This window comes from Elgaria multicarinata, chromosome 8 (genome assembly GCF_023053635.1).
Source record: "Elgaria multicarinata webbii isolate HBS135686 ecotype San Diego chromosome 8, rElgMul1.1.pri, whole genome shotgun sequence".
NCBI lineage: Eukaryota > Metazoa > Chordata > Lepidosauria > Squamata > Anguidae > Elgaria > Elgaria multicarinata.
Window position 1 is genome coordinate 11,333,585 of NC_086178.1, and position 18,836 is coordinate 11,352,420.

General features: G+C 50.2%; 11 non-coding genes across 11 annotated transcripts; all 11 read left to right on the top strand.

Moving 5' to 3' along the window:
- Positions 1-151: 151 nt before the first annotated feature.
- On the top strand, positions 152-270 carry LOC134403237 (5S ribosomal RNA). Its single transcript, XR_010025776.1, has one exon. It is a non-coding gene; the product is annotated as a 5S ribosomal RNA (ribosomal RNA).
- Positions 271-731: 461 nt separating this feature from the next.
- On the top strand, positions 732-850 carry LOC134403243 (5S ribosomal RNA). The gene has a single exon (XR_010025781.1). It is a non-coding gene; the product is annotated as a 5S ribosomal RNA (ribosomal RNA).
- A 1,030-nt stretch (positions 851-1,880) lies between these two features.
- On the top strand, positions 1,881-1,999 carry LOC134403247 (5S ribosomal RNA). The gene has a single exon (XR_010025785.1). It is a non-coding gene; the product is annotated as a 5S ribosomal RNA (ribosomal RNA).
- Positions 2,000-3,598: 1,599 nt separating this feature from the next.
- LOC134403254 (5S ribosomal RNA) lies at positions 3,599-3,717 on the top strand. The gene has a single exon (XR_010025790.1). It is a non-coding gene; the product is annotated as a 5S ribosomal RNA (ribosomal RNA).
- A 1,030-nt stretch (positions 3,718-4,747) lies between these two features.
- On the top strand, positions 4,748-4,866 carry LOC134403203 (5S ribosomal RNA). Its single transcript, XR_010025744.1, has one exon. It is a non-coding gene; the product is annotated as a 5S ribosomal RNA (ribosomal RNA).
- A 461-nt stretch (positions 4,867-5,327) lies between these two features.
- LOC134403242 (5S ribosomal RNA) lies at positions 5,328-5,446 on the top strand. The gene has a single exon (XR_010025780.1). It is a non-coding gene; the product is annotated as a 5S ribosomal RNA (ribosomal RNA).
- A 1,599-nt stretch (positions 5,447-7,045) lies between these two features.
- Positions 7,046-7,164, top strand: LOC134403214 (5S ribosomal RNA). Its single transcript, XR_010025753.1, has one exon. It is a non-coding gene; the product is annotated as a 5S ribosomal RNA (ribosomal RNA).
- A 1,030-nt stretch (positions 7,165-8,194) lies between these two features.
- LOC134403225 (5S ribosomal RNA) lies at positions 8,195-8,313 on the top strand. Its single transcript, XR_010025764.1, has one exon. It is a non-coding gene; the product is annotated as a 5S ribosomal RNA (ribosomal RNA).
- A 7,463-nt stretch (positions 8,314-15,776) lies between these two features.
- On the top strand, positions 15,777-15,895 carry LOC134403232 (5S ribosomal RNA). Its single transcript, XR_010025771.1, has one exon. It is a non-coding gene; the product is annotated as a 5S ribosomal RNA (ribosomal RNA).
- Positions 15,896-16,925: 1,030 nt separating this feature from the next.
- On the top strand, positions 16,926-17,044 carry LOC134403240 (5S ribosomal RNA). The gene has a single exon (XR_010025778.1). It is a non-coding gene; the product is annotated as a 5S ribosomal RNA (ribosomal RNA).
- Positions 17,045-18,074: 1,030 nt separating this feature from the next.
- Positions 18,075-18,193, top strand: LOC134403229 (5S ribosomal RNA). Its single transcript, XR_010025768.1, has one exon. It is a non-coding gene; the product is annotated as a 5S ribosomal RNA (ribosomal RNA).
- The last annotated feature ends 643 nt before the right edge of the window (positions 18,194-18,836 follow it).

The following is an 18,836-nucleotide window of genomic DNA, read 5'->3' on the forward strand; positions in this document are numbered from 1 at the left end:
AGAAGGAGGAAGAGGAGCAGGAGGTAGAGACCTGTGAAGGGAATCATGCGAAGCCAGGTGCAGGGAGAGAAAGGTGGACTTCAGTTTTTGAAGTGGAGGGAGCAGTGTTGCTTTGACAATGCTTAAAAGCAGTGGTGCAGGCTGCTGCAGCGTCTACGGCCATACTACCCTGAACGCGCCCGATCTCGTCTGATCTCGGAAGCTAAGCAGGGGCAGGCCTGGTTAGTACCTGGATGGGAGACCGCCTGGGAATACCGGGTGCTGTAGGCTTTTGCTCCTTTTGTTCATGGCGCTGCCATTCCTTCATCTCTCTTCAGCCATCGTGACCTCCTGTGCAGCTGCTGCTTCGGTTTTGCTGCAGGTGCTGGCTGTCTCTGGAGCTCCTAGGCCCGTCCTCGGTGGTGGGGTGAGGCTGCCCGTAGCGGCGACGGTCTGCTTGGACTCCCTCCAAGCTGTCACCTCTTTCACATGCACCGCTCAGGAGGCTTCTGATGCGTCGCGGATTCTTGGGCTGCCTCTGCCCATGTTTTGCATGCCTGTGTCTGAATGGGTTAAAAGGTGGAGAAGCCAAGGTGCAGGCAGAAGGAGGAAGAGGAGCAGGAGGTAGAGACCTGTGAAGGGAATCATGCAAAGCCAGGGGCAGGGAGAGAAAGGTGGACTTCAGTTTTTGAAGTGGAGGGAGCAGTGTTGCTTTGACAATGCTTAAAAGCAGTGGTGCAGGCTGCTGCAGTGTCTACGGCCATACTACCCTGAACGCGCCCGATCTCGTCTGATCTCGGAAGCTAAGCAGGGGCAGGCCTGGTTAGTACCTGGATGGGAGACCGCCTGGGAATACCGGGTTCTGTAGGCTTTTGCTCCTTTTGTTCATGGCGCTGCCATTCCTTCATCTCTCTTCAGCCATCGTGACCTCCTGTGCAGCTGCTGCTTCGGTTTTGCTGCCGTTGCTGGCTGCCTCTGGAGCTCCTAGGCCCGTCCTCGGTGGTGGGTTGAGGCTGCCCGTAGCGGCGACGGTCTGCTTGGACTCCCTCCAAGCTGTCACCTCTTTCACATGCACCGCTCAGGAGGCTTCAGATGCGTTGCGGATTCTTGGGCTGCCTCTGCCCATGTTTTGCATGCCTGTGTCTGAATGGGTTAAAAGGTGGAGAAGCCAAGGTGCAGGCAGAAGGAGGAAGAGGAGCAGGAGGTAGAGACCTGTGAAGGGAATCATGCGAAGCCAGGGGCAGGGAGAGAAAGGTGGACTTCAGTTTTTGAAGTGGAAGGAGAAGTGTTGCTGTGACGCTGCTTAAAAGCAGTGGTGCAGGCTGCTGTAGCGTCTACGGCCATACTACCCTGAACGGCCTGATCTCGGAAGCTATGCAGGGGCAGGCCTGGTTAGTACCTGGATAGAAGACCGCCTGGGAATACCGGGTGCTGTAGGCTTTTGCTCCTTTTGTTCATGGCGCTGCCATTCCTTCACCTCTCTTCAGCCATCGTGACCTCCTGTGCAGCTGCTGCTTCGGTTTTGCTGCCGTTGCTGGCTGCCTCTGGAGCTCCTAGGCCCGTCCTCGGTGGTGGGGTGAGGCTGCCCGTAGCGGCGACGGTCTGCTTGGACTCCCTCCAAGCTGTCACCTCTTTCACGTGCACCGCTCAGGAGGCTTCAGATGCGTCGCGGATTCTTGGGCTGTCTCTGCCCATGTTTTGCATGCCTGTGTCTGAATGGGTTAAAAGGTGGAGAAGCCAAGGTGCAGGTAGAAGGAGGAAGAGGAGCAGGAGGTAGAGACCTGTGAAGGGAATCATGCGAAGCCAGGGGCAGGGAGTGAAAGGTGGACTTCAGTTTTTGAAGTGGAGGGGGTAGTGTTGCTGTGATGCTGCTTAAAAGCAGTGGCACAGGCTGCTGTAGTGTCTACGGCCATACTACCCTGAACGCGCCCAATCTCGTCTGATCTCGGAAGCTAAGCAGGGCCAGGCCTGGTTAGTACCTGGATGGGAGACCGCCTGGGAATACCGGGTTCTGTAGGCTTTTGCTCCTTTTGTTCATGGCGCTGCCATTCCTTCATCTCTCTTCGGCCATCGTGACCTCCTGTGCAGCTGCTGCTTCGGTTTTGCTGCCGTTGCTGGCTGCCTCTGGAGCTCCTAGGCCCGTCCTCGGTGGTGGGGTGAGGCTGCCCGTAACGGCGACGGTCTGCTTGGACTCCCTCCAACCTGTCACCTCTTTCACGTGCACCGCTCAGGAGGCTTCAGATGCGTCGCGGATTCTTGGGCTGCCTCTGCCCATGTTTTGCATGCCTGTGTCTGAATGGATTAAAAGGTGGAGAAGCCAAGGTGCAGGCAGAAGGAGGAAGAGGAGCAGGAGGTAGAGACCTGTGAAGGGAATCATGCGAAGCCAGGTGCAGGGAGAGAAAGGTGGACTTCAGTTTTTGAAGTGGAGGGAGCAGTGTTGCTTTGACAATGCTTAAAAGCAGTGGTGCAGGCTGCTGTAGCGTCTACGGCCATACTACCCTGAACGGCCTGATCTCGGAAGCTATGCAGGGGCAGGCCTGGTTAGTACCTGGATAGAAGACCGCCTGGGAATACCGGGTGCTGTAGGCTTTTGCTCCTTTTGTTCATGGCGCTGCCATTCCTTCATCTCTCTTCAGCCATCGTGACCTCCTGTGCAGCTGCTGCTTCGGTTTTGCTGCCGTTGCTGGCTGCCTCTGGAGCTCCTAGGCCCGTCCTCGTTGGTGGGGTGAGGCTGCCCGTAGCGGCGACGGTCTGCTTGGACTCCCTCCAAGCTGTCACCTCTTTCACATGCACCGCTCAGGAGGCTTCAGATGCGTCGCGGATTCTTGGGCTGCCTCTGCCCATGTTTTGCATGCCTGTGTCTGAATGGGTTAAAAGGTGGAGAAGCCAAGGTGCAGGCAGAAGGAGGAAGAGGAGCAGGAGGTAGAGACCTGTGAAGGGAATCATGCGAAGCCAGGGGCAGGGAGAGAAAGGTGGACTTCAGTTTTTGAAGTGGAAGGAGAAGTGTTGCTGTGACGCTGCTTAAAAGCAGTGGTGCAGGCTGCTGTAGCGTCTACGGCCATACTACCCTGAACGGCCTGATCTCGGAAGCTATGCAGGGGCAGGCCTGGTTAGTACCTGGATAGAAGACCGCCTGGGAATACCGGGTGCTGTAGGCTTTTGCTCCTTTTGTTCATGGCGCTGCCATTCCTTCATCTCTCTTCAGCCATCGTGACCTCCTGTGCAGCTGCTGCTTCGGTTTTGCTGCCGTTGCTGGCTGCCTCTGGAGCTCCTAGGCCCGTCCTCGGTGGTGGGGTGAGGCTGCCCGTAACGGCGACGGTCTGCTTGGACTCCCTCCAACCTGTCACCTCTTTCACGTGCACCGCTCAGGAGGCTTCAGATGCGTCGCGGATTCTTGGGCTGTCTCTGCCCATGTTTTGCATGCCTGTGTCTGAATGGGTTAAAAGGTGGAGAAGCCAAGGTGCAGGTAGAAGGAGGAAGAGGAGCAGGAGGTAGAGACCTGTGAAGGGAATCATGCGAAGCCAGGGGCAGGGAGTGAAAGGTGGACTTCAGTTTTTGAAGTGGAGGGGGTAGTGTTGCTGTGATGCTGCTTAAAAGCAGTGGCACAGGCTGCTGTAGTGTCTACGGCCATACTACCCTGAACGCGCCCGATCTCGTCTGATCTCGGAAGCTAAGCAGGGCCAGGCCTGGTTAGTACCTGGATGGGAGACCGCCTGGGAATACCGGGTGCTGTAGGCTTTTGCTCCTTTTGTTCATGGCGCTGCCATTCCTTCATCTCTCTTCGGCCATCGTGACCTCCTGTGCAGCTGCTGCTTCGGTTTTGCTGCCGTTGCTGGCTGCCTCTGGAGCTCCTAGGCCCGTCCTCGGTGGTGGGGTGAGGCTGCCCGTAGCGGCGACGGTCTGCTTGGACTCCCTCCAAACTGTCACCTCTTTCACATGCACCGCTCAGGAGGCTTCAGATGCGTCGCGGATTCTTGGGCTGCCTCTGCCCATGTTTTGCATGCCTGTGTCTGAATGGGTTAAAAGGTGGAGAAGCCAAGGTGCAGGCAGAAGGAGGAAGAGGAGCAGGAGGTAGAGACCTGTGAAGGGAATCATGCGAAGCCAGGGGCAGGGAGAGAAAGGTGGACTTCAGTTTTTGAAGTGGAAGGAGAAGTGTTGCTGTGACGCTGCTTAAAAGCAGTGGTGCAGGCTGCTGTAGCGTCTACGGCCATACTACCCTGAACGGCCTGATCTCGGAAGCTATGCAGGGGCAGGCCTGGTTAGTACCTGGATAGAAGACCGCCTGGGAATACCGGGTGCTGTAGGCTTTTGCTCCTTTTGTTCATGGCGCTGCCATTCCTTCATCTCTCTTCAGCCATCGTGACCTCCTGTGCAGCTGCTGCTTCGGTTTTGCTGCCGTTGCTGGCTGCCTCTGGAGCTCCTAGGCCCGTCCTCGGTGGTGGGGTGAGGCTGCCCGTAACGGCGACGGTCTGCTTGGACTCCCTCCAACCTGTCACCTCTTTCACGTGCACCGCTCAGGAGGCTTCAGATGCGTCGCGGATTCTTGGGCTGCCTCTGCCCATGTTTTGCATGCCTGTGTCTGAATGGGTTAAAAGGTGGAGAAGCCAAGGTGCAGGTAGAAGGAGGAAGAGGAGCAGGAGGTAGAGACCTGTGAAGGGAATCATGCGAAGCCAGGGGCAGGGAGTGAAAGGTGGACTTCAGTTTTTGAAGTGGAGGGGGTAGTGTTGCTGTGATGCTGCTTAAAAGCAGTGGCACAGGCTGCTGTAGTGTCTACGGCCATACTACCCTGAACGCGCCCGATCTCGTCTGATCTCGGAAGCTAAGCAGGGCCAGGCCTGGTTAGTACCTGGATGGGAGACCGCCTGGGAATACCGGGTGCTGTAGGCTTTTGCTCCTTTTGTTCATGGCGCTGCCATTCCTTCATCTCTCTTCGGCCATCGTGACCTCCTGTGCAGCTGCTGCTTCGGTTTTGCTGCCGTTGCTGGCTGCCTCTGGAGCTCCTAGGCCCGTCCTCGGTGGTGGGGTGAGGCTGCCCGTAACGGCGACGGTCTGCTTGGACTCCCTCCAACCTGTCACCTCTTTCACGTGCACCGCTCAGGAGGCTTCAGATGCGTCGCGGATTCTTGGGCTGCCTCTGCCCATGTTTTGCATGCCTGTGTCTGAATGGGTTAAAAGGTGGAGAAGCCAAGGTGCAGGCAGAAGGAGGAAGAGGAGCAGGAGGTAGAGACCTGTGAAGGGAATCATGCGAAGCCAGGTGCAGGGAGAGAAAGGTGGACTTCAGTTTTTGAAGTGGAGGGAGCAGTGTTGCTTTGACAATGCTTAAAAGCAGTGGTGCAGGCTGCTGTAGCGTCTACGGCCATACTACCCTGAACGCGCCCGATCTCGTCTGATCTCGGAAGCTAAGCAGGGCCAGGCCTGGTTAGTACCTGGATGGGAGACCGCCTGGGAATACCGGGTTCTGTAGGCTTTTGCTCCTTTTGTTCATGGCGCTGCCATTCCTTCATCTCTCTTCGGCCATCGTGACCTCCTGTGCAGCTGCTGCTTCGGTTTTGCTGCCGTTGCTGGCTACCTCTGGAGCTCCTAGGCCCGTCCTCGGTGGTGGGGTGAGGCTGCCCGTAACGGCGACGGTCTGCTTGGACTCCCTCCAACCTGTCACCTCTTTCACGTGCACCGCTCAGGAGGCTTCAGATGCGTCGCGGATTCTTGGGCTGCCTCTGCCCATGTTTTGCATGCCTGTGTCTGAATGGATTAAAAGGTGGAGAAGCCAAGGTGCAGGCAGAAGGAGGAAGAGGAGCAGGAGGTAGAGACCTGTGAAGGGAATCATGCGAAGCCAGGTGCAGGGAGAGAAAGGTGGACTTCAGTTTTTGAAGTGGAGGGAGCAGTGTTGCTTTGACAATGCTTAAAAGCAGTGGTGCAGGCTGCTGTAGCGTCTACGGCCATACTACCCTGAACGGCCTGATCTCGGAAGCTATGCAGGGGCAGGCCTGGTTAGTACCTGGATAGAAGACCGCCTGGGAATACCGGGTGCTGTAGGCTTTTGCTCCTTTTGTTCATGGCGCTGCCATTCCTTCATCTCTCTTCAGCCATCGTGACCTCCTGTGCAGCTGCTGCTTCGGTTTTGCTGCCGTTGCTGGCTGCCTCTGGAGCTCCTAGGCCCGTCCTCGTTGGTGGGGTGAGGCTGCCCGTAGCGGCGACGGTCTGCTTGGACTCCCTCCAAGCTGTCACCTCTTTCACATGCACCGCTCAGGAGGCTTCAGATGCGTCGCGGATTCTTGGGCTGCCTCTGCCCATGTTTTGCATGCCTGTGTCTGAATGGGTTAAAAGGTGGAGAAGCCAAGGTGCAGGCAGAAGGAGGAAGAGGAGCAGGAGGTAGAGACCTGTGAAGGGAATCATGCGAAGCCAGGGGCAGGGAGAGAAAGGTGGACTTCAGTTTTTGAAGTGGAAGGAGAAGTGTTGCTGTGACGCTGCTTAAAAGCAGTGGTGCAGGCTGCTGTAGCGTCTACGGCCATACTACCCTGAACGGCCTGATCTCGGAAGCTATGCAGGGGCAGGCCTGGTTAGTACCTGGATAGAAGACCGCCTGGGAATACCGGGTGCTGTAGGCTTTTGCTCCTTTTGTTCATGGCGCTGCCATTCCTTCATCTCTCTTCAGCCATCGTGACCTCCTGTGCAGCTGCTGCTTCGGTTTTGCTGCCGTTGCTGGCTGCCTCTGGAGCTCCTAGGCCCGTCCTCGGTGGTGGGGTGAGGCTGCCCGTAACGGCGACGGTCTGCTTGGACTCCCTCCAACCTGTCACCTCTTTCACGTGCACCGCTCAGGAGGCTTCAGATGCGTCGCGGATTCTTGGGCTGTCTCTGCCCATGTTTTGCATGCCTGTGTCTGAATGGGTTAAAAGGTGGAGAAGCCAAGGTGCAGGTAGAAGGAGGAAGAGGAGCAGGAGGTAGAGACCTGTGAAGGGAATCATGCGAAGCCAGGGGCAGGGAGTGAAAGGTGGACTTCAGTTTTTGAAGTGGAGGGGGTAGTGTTGCTGTGATGCTGCTTAAAAGCAGTGGCACAGGCTGCTGTAGTGTCTACGGCCATACTACCCTGAACGCGCCCGATCTCGTCTGATCTCGGAAGCTAAGCAGGGCCAGGCCTGGTTAGTACCTGGATGGGAGACCGCCTGGGAATACCGGGTGCTGTAGGCTTTTGCTCCTTTTGTTCATGGCGCTGCCATTCCTTCATCTCTCTTCGGCCATCGTGACCTCCTGTGCAGCTGCTGCTTCGGTTTTGCTGCCGTTGCTGGCTGCCTCTGGAGCTCCTAGGCCCGTCCTCGGTGGTGGGGTGAGGCTGCCCGTAGCGGCGACGGTCTGCTTGGACTCCCTCCAAACTGTCACCTCTTTCACATGCACCGCTCAGGAGGCTTCAGATGCGTCGCGGATTCTTGGGCTGCCTCTGCCCATGTTTTGCATGCCTGTGTCTGAATGGGTTAAAAGGTGGAGAAGCCAAGGTGCAGGCAGAAGGAGGAAGAGGAGCAGGAGGTAGAGACCTGTGAAGGGAATCATGCGAAGCCAGGGGCAGGGAGAGAAAGGTGGACTTCAGTTTTTGAAGTGGAAGGAGAAGTGTTGCTGTGACGCTGCTTAAAAGCAGTGGTGCAGGCTGCTGTAGCGTCTACGGCCATACTACCCTGAACGGCCTGATCTCGGAAGCTATGCAGGGGCAGGCCTGGTTAGTACCTGGATAGAAGACCGCCTGGGAATACCGGGTGCTGTAGGCTTTTGCTCCTTTTGTTCATGGCGCTGCCATTCCTTCATCTCTCTTCAGCCATCGTGACCTCCTGTGCAGCTGCTGCTTCGGTTTTGCTGCCGTTGCTGGCTGCCTCTGGAGCTCCTAGGCCCGTCCTCGGTGGTGGGGTGAGGCTGCCCGTAACGGCGACGGTCTGCTTGGACTCCCTCCAACCTGTCACCTCTTTCACGTGCACCGCTCAGGAGGCTTCAGATGCGTCGCGGATTCTTGGGCTGCCTCTGCCCATGTTTTGCATGCCTGTGTCTGAATGGGTTAAAAGGTGGAGAAGCCAAGGTGCAGGTAGAAGGAGGAAGAGGAGCAGGAGGTAGAGACCTGTGAAGGGAATCATGCGAAGCCAGGGGCAGGGAGTGAAAGGTGGACTTCAGTTTTTGAAGTGGAGGGGGTAGTGTTGCTGTGATGCTGCTTAAAAGCAGTGGCACAGGCTGCTGTAGTGTCTACGGCCATACTACCCTGAACGCGCCCGATCTCGTCTGATCTCGGAAGCTAAGCAGGGCCAGGCCTGGTTAGTACCTGGATGGGAGACCGCCTGGGAATACCGGGTGCTGTAGGCTTTTGCTCCTTTTGTTCATGGCGCTGCCATTCCTTCATCTCTCTTCGGCCATCGTGACCTCCTGTGCAGCTGCTGCTTCGGTTTTGCTGCCGTTGCTGGCTGCCTCTGGAGCTCCTAGGCCCGTCCTCGGTGGTGGGGTGAGGCTGCCCGTAACGGCGACGGTCTGCTTGGACTCCCTCCAACCTGTCACCTCTTTCACGTGCACCGCTCAGGAGGCTTCAGATGCGTCGCGGATTCTTGGGCTGCCTCTGCCCATGTTTTGCATGCCTGTGTCTGAATGGGTTAAAAGGTGGAGAAGCCAAGGTGCAGGCAGAAGGAGGAAGAGGAGCAGGAGGTAGAGACCTGTGAAGGGAATCATGCGAAGCCAGGTGCAGGGAGAGAAAGGTGGACTTCAGTTTTTGAAGTGGAGGGAGCAGTGTTGCTTTGACAATGCTTAAAAGCAGTGGTGCAGGCTGCTGTAGCGTCTACGGCCATACTACCCTGAACGGCCTGATCTCGGAAGCTATGCAGGGGCAGGCCTGGTTAGTACCTTTTTTTTTTTTTTAATAATTTTTATTCATTTTCAACACTATATAAACATAGATAAACATTACCAAAATATAACTGAAACAAAACACAATAAGAAAAAAAACATCAAATATCTACTGCATACATATTGAATAATTGTTGAGTACAAATATCAAAAACTATTACATATACCTTATCATACTACAACATCTTCGTACTTAACATAAAAGTGCACCCCCCACCTCGGGATCATTCTTGAGTCCAAAATCTAATCGTTTCTTCTGCTGGTGGTTTCCCACTTCCCTTAGTAAACACAAACACTAGGAACTGTTTCCAGATTCCTTCGAACTCATTTATTTTAGTTACGCCTTTTCTCCACTTAATATTACATGTCAGTTTATCATTAATGGCTATGTCCCATACTTCTTTATACCATTCCTCAATAGAATATTCCCCTTGGATCTTCCAGTTCCTAGCTACCATCAGTCGTGCTGCAACCAACAAACTCGATATCAGCTCTATAGTTCCTTTTCCACACTTTATATCTTCAAATAGTGACAGCAATGCTATTTTTGGTGTTTGTTCTATTTTCATTCCCACTATTTCTTCAATTTCTGAGAACACCATCTTCCATAATCTTTGTACATATTTGCATTGCCACCACATATGTAAATACGTTCCTTTTTCCCCACAACCTCTCCAACAATTTGCTGAATGTTGATCACTTATCTTATTCAATCTAACCGGGGTTAGGTACCACCTCCATAGGATTTTAAAATAATTCTCCTTTATTCTTACTGATAAACTTCTCAACACTCTTTGTTTCCATAGTCCCTCCCAGCTCTGTCGCCCTATTTGTATCTTCAAATCTGATTCCCAAACCATTTTCTCTGTATTCTCTCTAAACTCCTTCTCTAACAATATTTTATATATTTCACTCATTAATCCTTTTGAAACTATACTCCCTCCTTTCCCTTCCTCCTTACTTGCTACTAATTCTTCAAACCTCGTCATCTTTCTGCACATTCTATTATCTTTAATCCACTTTTTATTCCATTGCTCTAATTGACCATATTCTAGCCAAGATAGCTTCTTCTCCTTTAACAAATTTTCCATATCCTCTCTTGTTTTAATATCTCTTAGCCAATCCTTTAATCTTATTTTATTTTTCTCTTTTAATATTTTACATAATCTACCCTTTAGATCCTCTGGGAAATTCTTTAACATTATTATCGGTGCTAAGGGAGAGTTGCTCGGAAGCAGCTTCCCTTTAAATTTACTCCAAATTTCCCATTGAGTCCTCAGGAGTGGATTATCTATACTTCCAACCCACTTTCTTCCTCCGTCTTTAAAAAAAACATTCTCCAAATTCATCTCTACCTTATTTATGGTTTTTTCTTCCATCCAATATAAATCTCCTACTCCCATAATTGCTTCTACAACATGTCTTAATCTATTTGCTACGTAGTATAATTTTATGTTTGGGAGACCCATTCCCCCCTTTTTTTGGCTTAGGTACCAATTATTTTTATTCACTCTTGCTCTCTTTTCTCCATTACAATATTTATTAATAATATTTTGCCAACTTTTTATCTCGGTTTCTGATATTTTTATAGGTAACATTCTAAATACAAAATTAATTTTAGCTAATATCTTCATTTTTATTAAGGCTATTCTTCCGAACCAAGATAAATTTAATCTTTTATATTTCTCCAATTTCTCTAATACCTCTTTCTTTAACCTCGTTAAATTTTCCTTTTCAAGATTCTCTAAATTTTTTGTAATTTTAATTCCCAAATATTTAATCTCATTCTTAACTTTCAATTCCATTCCCTTAAATTCCCAATCCTTTTCTTCGTTCTTGGTATAGTTAAACAACATCATCTCTGATTTAGACCAATTTATTTTTAACCCTGTAATTTCCTCAAATTCCCTCAACTGATATTTAATTCTTTCTAACTTTCTTAATGGATTCTTAATGGTCAATAAAGTGTCATCCGCAAACATGTTTAACTTTATTTCCCTTACCTCTCCAATTCCTTCTAACTCTTCATCCTCCCTTAGTGCCTTCGCCAAAACTTCCATAACCATTACAAACAGGACCGGCGAGAGCGGACATCCTTGTCTTGTTCCTCTGGCTAGTCGTATCTTTTCAGTAAGTCCGTCATTTACCACCACTACCGCCGTATTTTGGGAATATAGCTGTTCTATTACATTTTTAAATTTATTTCCAAATCCCAATTTATCTATAATACTCTTTAGTGCCTGCCAGCTCACACAATCAAAAGCTTTAAAAATATCTAATGCCATAATACCTGCCTTAATATTTGCTTTTTTAATTACATTTATTACATTTAAAACTCTACCCACTAAATTATGCATATGCCTTCCTACCACAAACCCACATTGATCTGCTCCTATATATTCTGCCAAAAATTTATTTAGCCGTTTGGCCATAATAGATGTAAAAATTTTAGCATCCTGATTTATTAAAGAAATAGGTCTATAAGAATCGGGATTAGTCAAATCTTTATCTGGTTTTGGGATCAGAATTATCACTGAATGTTCCCATGATTCAGGTATCTTCTCTCCTGATAATATCCTATTATAAAGTTCCATTAATTTTGGAACTAAACAGTCTTTGAAGACCTTATAATATTCTGGACCCAAACCATCTGCTCCCGGTGATTTACCAACTTTTAACTTATCAATAACCTCTTCAACTTCTCTTTGAGTTATTACTGACTCCATTAACTCCTTATATTCTAATTTTATTCCCTTCTTTATAAACCTTCCAATATACTCCTCCACCTTTTCTTGTTGACTTTCTTTACCCTTATACAATTCCTGATAGAATTCCTGAAAAATTTTTATTTTAGCTTTCATTGCATGACAATAATTCCCTCGGCTATCTTTCAACGTTTCTATCCCATTCCTCCCTTTTTCTTTTTGTGTGAGCTTGGCAAGCAACCTCGAGTTCTTATCACTGTTTTCAAAATATTCCCTTTTCATATACATTAAATTCTTTTGAATCTCTTCTATATTTAAATTTTCTAATTGTTTCTTCTTAGCTTGTATTTCCACTAATTTATATTTATCTTTAACTCGCCAATATCTTTCCTCCAAGTTTTTAATTTCTATCTCTAACTTTTCCTGTTCTGCACGTTGTTGTCTTTTTAAACTACATGTTTCTCTAATACAGATTCCTCTTGCTACAGCCTTCATGGTGTCCCAAATGACTGACCCAGCTGTTCCTCCTTTTTCATTAATTTCCCATGACTCCGACAGTTCCTTCCGAATTTTATCTACTATTTTATTATATTTCAATATCTTTGTATTCAGCTTCCATCTATATGCCTCTTTATAATCTTTCTTAACTGTAAATTCTAGACTTAACAAGGCATGATCAGTTACTTTTATTACCCCCATTTCCATTTTACAGATCCTCGTTGCAAAATCTTTTGAAACAAATATATAATCTATCCTGGAGTATGTATGATGAACTGGGGAAAAGTATGAAAATCCAGGCCTATTCCCGTTAAGTAAACGCCACGAATCTAAATAATCATTTTCTTTTACTAATTTATTCAATATAGTCATATTGTTCCTCTTTTCAGCATTAGTGGGATTTGACCTGTCCCGTTTATTATCCATAACCATATTAAAATCCCCCGCTAATATAGCATACCCCTCCTTAAATTCTTCTATTTCTTTAAACAACTTTATAAAAAACTCTCTATGCCTCTCATTTGGGGCATAAACATTAATCAAAGTATAGACCTTTCCCTCAATTTTACCTTTTAACATAAGATATCTGCCCTTATCATCCTTTTTTACTTCTTCTAATATAAACCCACTTTTTTTTGAAATCAAAGTGGCCACTCCATTTTTTTTCGATGTCCCTAATGACTTTTCATAATAGGCTAACCACTTTAATTTTATCATATTCGAATTCTCGGAGCCTTGGTGTGTCTCTTGGATCATTATAATATCTGATCCCTCTTTATTAAGCATTTGTTCTATTCTCTTCCTTTTCACGACTGCCCCCAAACCTTTAACATTGAGTGTTGATACCTTTATCTTTTTATCCATAATCACCCTTTTGAAATCTCTTCCGATCCCTTGTGCTCAGCAGTTCAAACTTGCTTACATAAAAAAACAAACTCCATACATAAAACCCCCACCCTCCTACCCCAATCCCTCCTCTCCTACCTTCCCCCCCTCCCCACCCCCCCACTCTAATCCCCCCCCCATATCCCCGTGAGTCTAGTACTCCAGCCATCTACTTTAAAGGGGGGGGGGAGGCAGTGCTGCGCCTGGCCGGCAGGTTTCTATATTAGCATTTCTATTTGCAATTATCTCCAAACATAATTAACAATTCTCTTACTCTCCAGATGTCCCAGCCTCATTCCCTCCCCCACCCACTCCAGCCCCATTTGCTTCCCCATCCAGACCCAGCCTCTTCAGCAATTCTTTACCTTGATCCAATGAGGTTACTCTGTGTTCCCTCCTCCCATATGTAAATCTTAAGAAAACCGGGTAACCCCATGCGTATGGAATTTTGTTCTGCATTAACATTCCAGTTATTGGTTTAATACTCCGTCTCCAATTTAATGTATGTTGAGAAAGATCATTATAAATTTGCACTGCTTTGCCTTTATATTGTAACTGGGTCAAAGATCTCAATTTTTTCATGATTTGCTCTTTTTTATAATAGTTACCAAATTTCACCAAAATATCTCTCGTCCCTTTGTAGTTTTGCCCCCCCACGCGGTGGACTCGGTCCAGATCCGATCCATCTATTGGTATGTCAGGCATCAGCTCTTTGAACCAGTTCAGAATGATTTCTCTAAGATCTTCTCCTTGTATCTGCTTCAGCTGCTTTATTCGAATTGAAGATCTACGAGATTGGTCTTCCAAGGCGATCAGACGTAATTCCCATTCCTTAAATTGAATATTTGTTGATTTTTCAAAAGCCTCTTGCTTCTTCTGGTCCAATTCCGCTTTTGCCTCTATCTCTTTGATCTTATCCGAGTTTTCTGCGGTCTTATCCGAAAGAACACGCATTTGTTGTCTAAATTCATTCATTTGCAGATCCATTTTTTTAAAAATGATGATATTATTCTCTACAATAACTGCCTTAATTTCTGCTAGGGAGGGAAAGTTGCTGTCCATTGCTTTTCCCCCTTCAGCCATATTCTTTTCTTTATTTGGTACTGTATCCAAAGAAACTGGGTCTATAACTTCGTCTTCCTGGTCTGTTCCAAGGGCTGTATCTTCCAGGTGGGAGAGGTGGGTTAAATTATGATTTGAAGGTTTCTTTTTTTGTATATTCAACTTTTCCCACTTCTTAATCTTTTTTTTAATGTTGGACATAGGACCCTTCTGAGTAGGGCATAAATCTTAGAGCCCCCACTTCCTTAGCAACTTTTACTGGCTTCTCTTCTATGTGCCAAACACACCACTTCTTCCCGAGGGGGAGGAAATATATTCAGTTCACAACAGCATTCACTAGAGGGGATCAGATCCAATCATTCACAGTTTCTCAAAATCCCACATCTCCCTCACAGAATGCTGTTTCTTCCCCTTCACCCCCCCTTCTCGGCACACCGCAAACAGCTTCCACTTTCCACTTTACAAAGATTACAGCAAACAACTTCAAAGCCAGTATTTCAATCTTTCCAACTTAAGATAAAGGATGAGAAGTGAGGATCGCTGTAAATCAGATCAACGTCTAACAAGCATAAGTTCTTTCTTTTCAAACTGCGACATCAATCATGTTACTTTACTTTCGGTTTTGCCTCTGCAGTTTATAAAGACATTCCGTCAAGCTCACCTCATCCCATCAGCTCTTCTCAACACTTTCCAGCTCCGATAGCTTTTATAATCATTTCCTGTCGTTTGCTCAAAGATTTATGCCCATTAAAAAATAGATAATTGCTTTTTCCGGCAACGCCGCTCAGAGCCTCAGAAGAAACCTGCCACCGCCATGGCTGCCAAGCTCCGCCCCCCGGCCTGGTTAGTACCTGGATAGAAGACCGCCTGGGAATACCGGGTGCTGTAGGCTTTTGCTCCTTTTGTTCATGGCGCTGCCATTCCTTCATCTCTCTTCAGCCATCGTGACCTCCTGTGCATCAGGAGGCTTCAGATGCGTCGCGGATTCTTGGGCTGCCTCTGCCCATGTTTTGCATGCCTGTGTCTGAATGGGTTAAAAGGTGGAGAAGACAAGGTGCAGGCAGAAGGAGGAAGAGGAGCAGGAGGTAGAGACCTGTGAAGGGAATCATGCGAAGCCAGGGGCAGGGAGAGAAAGGTGGACTTCAGTTTTTGAAGTGGAGGGAGAAGTGTTGCTGTGACGCTGCTTAAAAGCAGTGGTGCAGGCTGCTGTAGCGTCTACGGCCATACTACCCTGAACGGCCTGATCTCGGAAGCTATGCAGGGGCAGGCCTGGTTAGTACCTGGATAGAAGACCGCCTGGGAATACCGGGTGCTGTAGGCTTTTGCTCCTTTTGTTCATGGTGCTGCCATTCCTTCATCTCTCTTCAGCCATCGTGACCTCCTGTGCAGCTGCTGCTTCGGTTTTGCTGCCGTTGCTGGCTGCCTCTGGAGCTCCTAGGCCCGTCCTCGGTGGTGGGGTGAGGCTGCCCGTAACGGCGACGGTCTGCTTGGACTCCCTCCAACCTGTCACCTCTTTCACGTGCACCGCTCAGGAGGCTTCAGATGCGTCGCGGATTCTTGGGCTGTCTCTGCCCATGTTTTGCATGCCTGTGTCTGAATGGGTTAAAAGGTGGAGAAGCCAAGGTGCAGGTAGAAGGAGGAAGAGGAGCAGGAGGTAGAGACCTGTGAAGGGAATCATGCGAAGCCAGGGGCAGGGAGTGAAAGGTGGACTTCAGTTTTTGAAGTGGAGGGAGCAGTGTTGCTTTGACAATGCTTAAAAGCAGTGGTGCAGGCTGCTGCAGCGTCTACGGCCATACTACCCTGAATGCGCCCGATCTCGTCTGATCTCGGAAGCTAAGCAGGGGCAGGCCTGGTTAGTACCTGGATGGGAGACCGCCTGGGAATACCGGGTGCTGTAGGCTTTTGCTCCTTTTGTTCATGGCGCTGCCATTCCTTCATCTCTCTTCAGCCATCGTGACCTCCTGTGCAGCTGCTGCTTCGGTTTTGCTGCAGGTGCTGGCTGTCTCTGGAGCTCCTAGGCCCGTCCTCGGTGGTGGGGTGAGGCTGCCCGTAGCGGCGACAGTCTGCTTGGACTCCCTCCAAGCTGTCACCTCTTTCACATGCACCGCTCAGGAGGCTTCAGATGCGTCGCGGATTCTTGGGCTGCCTCTGCCCATGTTTTGCATGCCTGTGTCTGAATGGGTTAAAAGGTGGAGAAGCCAAGGTGCAGGCAGAAGGAGGAAGAGGAGCAGGAGGTAGAGACCTGTGAAGGGAATCATGCGAAGCCAGGGGCAGGGAGAGAAAGGTGGACTTCAGTTTTTGAAGTGGAAGGAGAAGTGTTGCTGTGACGCTGCTTAAAAGCAGTGGTGCAGGCTGCTGTAGCGTCTACGGCCATACTACCCTGAACGGCCTGATCTCGGAAGCTATGCAGGGGCAGGCCTGGTTAGTACCTGGATAGAAGACCGCCTGGGAATACCGGGTGCTGTAGGCTTTTGCTCCTTTTGTTCATGGCGCTGCCATTCCTTCATCTCTCTTCAGCCATCGTGACCTCCTGTGCAGCTGCTGCTTCGGTTTTGCTGCCGTTGCTGGCTGCCTCTGGAGCTCCTAGGCCCGTCCTCGGTGGTGGGGTGAGGCTGCCCGTAACGGCGACGGTCTGCTTGGACTCCCTCCAACCTGTCACCTCTTTCACGTGCACCGCTCAGGAGGCTTCAGATGCGTCGCGGATTCTTGGGCTGTCTCTGCCCATGTTTTGCATGCCTGTGTCTGAATGGGTTAAAAGGTGGAGAAGCCAAGGTGCAGGTAGAAGGAGGAAGAGGAGCAGGAGGTAGAGACCTGTGAAGGGAATCATGCGAAGCCAGGGGCAGGGAGTGAAAGGTGGACTTCAGTTTTTGAAGTGGAGGGGGTAGTGTTGCTGTGATGCTGCTTAAAAGCAGTGGCACAGGCTGCTGTAGTGTCTACGGCGATACTACCCTGAACGCGCCCGATCTCGTCTGATCTCGGAAGCTAAGCAGGGCCAGGCCTGGTTAGTACCTGGATGGGAGACCGCCTGGGAATACCGGGTGCTGTAGGCTTTTGCTCCTTTTGTTCATGGCGCTGCCATTCCTTCATCTCTCTTCGGCCATCGTGACCTCCTGTGCAGCTGCTGCTTCGGTTTTGCTGCCGTTGCTGGCTGCCTCTGGAGCTCCTAGGCCCGTCCTCGGTGGTGGGGTGAGGCTGCCCGTAACGGCGACGGTCTGCTTGGACTCCCTCCAACCTGTCACCTCTTTCACGTGCACCGCTCAGGAGGCTTCAGATGCGTCGCGGATTCTTGGGCTGCCTCTGCCCATGTTTTGCATGCCTGTGTCTGAATGGGTTAAAAGGTGGAGAAGCCAAGGTGCAGGCAGAAGGAGGAAGAGGAGCAGGAGGTAGAGACCTGTGAAGGGAATCATGCGAAGCCAGGGGCAGGGAGAGAAAGGTGGACTTCAGTTTTTGAAGTGGAGGGAGAAGTGTTGCTGTGACGCTGCTTAAAAGCAGTGGTGCAGGCTGCTGTAGCGTCTACGGCCATACTACCCTGAACGGCCTGATCTCGGAAGCTATGCAGGGGCAGGCCTGGTTAGTACCTGGATAGAAGACCGCCTGGGAATACCGGGTGCTGTAGGCTTTTGCTCCTTTTGTTCATGGCGCTGCCATTCCTTCATCTCTCTTCAGCCATCGTGACCTCCTGTGCAGCTGCTGCTTCGGTTTTGCTGCCGTTGCTGGCTGCCTCTGGAGCTCCTAGGCCCGTCCTCGGTGGTGGGGTGAGGCTGCCCGTAACGGCGACGGTCTGCTTGGACTCCCTCCAACCTGTCACCTCTTTCACGTGCACCGCTCAGGAGGCTTCAGATGCGTCGCGGATTCTTGGGCTGTCTCTGCCCATGTTTTGCATGCCTGTGTCTGAATGGGTTAAAAGGTGGAGAAGCCAAGGTGCAGGTAGAAGGAGGAAGAGGAGCAGGAGGTAGAGACCTGTGAAGGGAATCATGCGAAGCCAGGGGCAGGGAGTGAAAGGTGGACTTCAGTTTTTGAAGTGGAGGGGGTAGTGTTGCTGTGATGCTGCTTAAAAGCAGTGGCACAGGCTGCTGTAGTGTCTACGGCCATACTACCCTGAACGCGCCCGATCTCGTCTGATCTCGGAAGCTAAGCAGGGCCAGGCCTGGTTAGTACCTGGATGGGAGACCGCCTGGGAATACCGGGTGCTGTAGGCTTTTGCTCCTTTTGTTCATGGCGCTGCCATTCCTTCATCTCTCTTCGGCCATCGTGACCTCCTGTGCAGCTGCTGCTTCGGTTTTGCTGCCGTTGCTGGCTGCCTCTGGAGCTCCTAGGCCCGTCCTCGGTGGTGGGGTGAGGCTGCCCGTAGCGGCGACAGTCTGCTTGGACTCCCTCCAAGCTGTCACCTCTTTCACATGCACCGCTCAGGAGGCTTCTGATGCGTCGCGGATTCTTGGGCTGCCTCTGCCCATGGTTTGCATGCCTGTGTCTGAATGGGTTAAAAGGTGGAGAAGCCAAGGTGCAGGCAGAAGGAGGAAGAGGAGCAGGAGGTAGAGACCTGTGAAGGGAATCATGCGAAGCCAGGGGCAGGGAGAGAAAGGTGGACTTCAGTTTTTGAAGTGGAAGGAGAAGTGTTGCTGTGACGCTGCTTAAAAGCAGTGGTGCAGGCTGCTGTAGCGTCTACGGCCATACTACCCTGAACGGCCTGATCTCGGAAGCTATGCAGGGGCAGGCCTGGTTAGTACCTGGATAGAAGACCGCCTGGGAATACCGGGTGCTGTAGGCTTTTGCTCATGGCGCTGCCATTCCTTCATCTCTCTTCAGCCATCGTGACCTCCTGTGCAGCTGCTGCTTCGGTTT